This window comes from Carlito syrichta, unplaced genomic scaffold, assembly GCF_000164805.1.
Source record: "Carlito syrichta isolate Samal-C Ts95f unplaced genomic scaffold, Tarsius_syrichta-2.0.1 Scaffold88480, whole genome shotgun sequence".
In the NCBI taxonomy this organism is placed as follows: Eukaryota; Metazoa; Chordata; class Mammalia; order Primates; family Tarsiidae; genus Carlito; species Carlito syrichta.
In genome coordinates, this window is record NW_007032576.1 from 2,701 (window position 1) to 6,194 (window position 3,494).

The following is a 3,494-nucleotide window of genomic DNA, read 5'->3' on the forward strand; positions in this document are numbered from 1 at the left end:
TGAGCCACCGCACCTGGCCTATTCCCTCACTTTTTTTTTTGAGTTGGAATCTCACTCTGTCACCTAGGTGGGAGTTGAGTGCAGTGGAACGCTCACAGCCACTGCGGCCTCGACCTGCTGGGCTCAGGCGATCCTTCAGCCTCAGCCTTCAAAGTAACTGGAACCATAGGTGTGCACCACCATGCCTGGCTAACTTTTTTGATTTGTTGTAGAGATGGAGTCTCGCCAAGCTATCCAGGCTGGTCTTGAACCCCTGGACTCAGGCATTCCTCTTGCCTCTGTCTCCCAAAGTGCTGGTATCATAGGCTTGAGCCACCATGCCAGCTAAAATAACTTTTTTTAAAAAAGAGAAACAGGGCCAGGAGTGGTGGCTCATGCCTATAATCCCAGCACTTTTGGAGGCTGAGGTGAGAGGACTGCCTGAGCCCACAGGTTTGAGCCCAGCCTGGGCAACTTGGCAAGTCCTCATCTCTACAATAAATTAAAAAAATAAATTAGCTGGGCATTGTGGCATGCACAATACTTGGAAGGCCGAGGTAGAAGGATCGCCCGAGTCCAGCAGGTCGAGGCTGTGGTGGCCATGAGTATACCACTGCACTCTAGCCTGGGTGACAGAGTGAGAATCTGACTCAAAAAAAAAAAAAATCAAAAAATCAAAAAATTAGCCAGTCATGGTGGTGCATGCCTGTAGCTCCAGCTACTTAGAAGGCTGAAGTGGAAGGATTGCTGGAGCCCAGCAGGTCGAGGCTGCGGCAGCCGTGAGCATGCCACTGCACTCCAGCCTGGGCAACAGAGTGAGACTCTGACTCAAAAAATAAAAATAAAAAATAACAAGAGGAAGCAGCAGAATATAAAAGCCTGAACTGTATCTGCCTCTATTGCCAACAGATTCATGTCCAACTTTTGTTCACACACCCACAAAATCCAGGAAATTTTTATTAATACTTTTTTAAAGCATTGACATAAAATTATGGCAAGAAAAGGAATCTGAACTTTTAACACCATAGCTGGGACAGGCCACAGTAGCAGCTGCAGCAGAAGAGGTTTAATCTGGCTTACGTTCTGTGGCTGTGGTTGTTTGCTAGTCTCATGATGTTGGAAATGGCACATTTTTCCAAGGGACTGAGAAGCACTTGGAGGTTTGACTTACCCAACTGCAAACCCACACAAGCCAAGGATTTCGGGATCTTCACACTATTGAAAGATTCAGGCGGGGCATAATTTATTTTGAATATTTATTTATTTTGTGAGTAAAGGTCTCACTCTGCTGCCCAGGCTAGAGTGCAGTGGCATGACCATGGCTAACTACAGCCTCCACATCCTGGACTCAAGAGAGCCTCTCACCTCAGCATTCTAAATGGCTGGGACGACAGGTGCACCTCACCACTGGCTTATTTTCTTTTCTTTTATTTTGAGTAGAGGTCTCACTCTGTCACCCAGGCTGGAGTGCAGTGGCACGTGCACAGCCACTGCAGCCTTGGCTTGCTGGGCTCAGGTGATCCTTCGATCTCAGTCTTCTAAGTAGCTGGAACTACAGCCACCCACCGTACCCAGCTAATTTTTTGATTAGTCATGTTGTCCAGGCTGGTCGTGAACCCACAGGCTCAGGCAGTCCTCTCACCTCCACCTCCCAAAGTGTTGGGATTACAGGTGTAAGCCACCACGTCCAGCTAAATTTTTTTACATAGAGGAGGGTTTTGCTATGTTGCCCAGGCTGGTCTTGCACTCAAACTCCAGACTGGGCTCAAGTAATCCTCCTGCCTTGGCCCCCCAAAGTGCTGAGATTACAGATGTGAGCCACTGCGCCCAGCTGGAACATACATTTTGAAGGATGTGCAATGTTCAATCATAAATATGACAAACATGGAAAAACAAAAAAACTTCTGTACTCAGTGAGAATAGTATATCTGTCTCCAAGAAACCTTTCCTTCTTCTTTGCTTCCTTCCTTCCTTCCTTCCTTCCTTCCTTCCTTCCTTCCTTCCTTCCTTCCTTCCTTCCTTCCTTCCTTTCTCTTTCTCCCCCTCCCACTTCCTTCCTCTTTCTCTCTCTCTTTCTTTCTTTTGTCGGAGTCTCACTCTGTTGACCACGCTGGAATGCATTGGCATGCTTATGGCCACCACAGCCTCTATCTGCTGGTCTAGGCGATCCCTCCACTTCAGCCTTCCAAGTAGCTGGGACTACAGGTGTCTGCCACAATGCCTGGCTATGTTTTTAATTTATTGTAGACATGAGGTTTTGCTAAGTTGCCCGGACTAGTCTTGAATTCGTGGGGCAGGCAATCCTCTCACCTCGGCCTCCCAAAGTGTTGGCATTATAGGCATGAGCCACAGTGCCTGGCCTTTTTTTTTTTATTTTTTATAATGTACATACTTTATTTGAGAGCTTACTGTACATAAAGTGTTTTATGTGGTTGATCTCAGCTTTGTTCACACTGACTTTAGGGAGTTTTGGTTTTCTTTCTTTCTTTTTTTTTTTTCGAGTTGGAGTCTCATTCTGTCGCCCAGGCTGGAGTGCAGTGCCATGCTCACAGCCACCGCAGCCTCAACCTGCTGGGCTCCAGCAATCCTTCCGCCTCAGTCTTTCAAGTAGCTGGAACTACAGGCTCACGCCACCGCGCCTGGCTAATTTTTTTATTTATTGTAGAGACGAAGTCTCACCATGTTTCCTAGGCTGGTCTCAAACCCGTGGGCTCAGGCAATCCTATCATCTTGGCCTCCCAAGGTGCTAGGATTATAGGCATAAGCTACCACACCCGGCCAGTTTTGGTTCTTGATGCTCAAGAGTACTCAATTGCTGCTGTTGCTATTAGGTTGTTTTCTTTCAGGATCAAGGTTGATACTTTTGTATAATATCTTTATTGATTGATTGATTGATTGATTGATTGTAGAGATGAGGTCTCACCAAGTTGCCCAGGCTAGTCTCCAATCCCTGGGCTCAGGCTATCCTCTCACCTCTGCTTCCCAAAGCGCTGAGATTACAGGCTTGAGCCACTGTGCCTGGCCTATATAATATCTTATTTTCAATTCCTTCTCTGGCAATTCTTTCCTGGATTCTTTGTTTTGCCTAATTATACCTACAATGGAAGCAGATCCCAAAGTCACCAAGATGAATCTTCCTACTCAAGTGTCACATAATCTTGGAATTCTACTAGTAAACAAAAGGTGTCCAAGGCCAGCCACCACAGATCCTCACGAGCCATATAATATTGAATCCCATGCACAGGAAACGCTTTCAACATCTAAAATTCCTAGAAGCTTAATGGGCTCATTGCCGATGATCACCACGATCACCTTCAAAGCCTCCCTTGGGAAGCTAGGCACAGATGCCAGCACCTAGTCTACCTTACCCTTCTCGGGCTGGCCGGGCTCTGGCTCGGCAGCCATGGGGATTAGTCAGTGCTGAGACATTTCATTTTTTAAAAAAATCAGAATCTCTAGCCGGGCGTGGTAGCGCGCGCCTGTAGTTCCAGCTACTCGGAAGGCTGAGGCGGAAG

The 3,494-nt window shown here is 47.0% G+C and overlaps 1 pseudogene; it reads right to left on the reverse strand.

The window, feature by feature from the left end:
• Positions 1-2,787: 2,787 nt before the first annotated feature.
• LOC103260199 lies at positions 2,788-3,384 on the reverse strand (annotated as a pseudogene).
• Between the last annotated feature and the right edge of the window lie 110 nt (positions 3,385-3,494).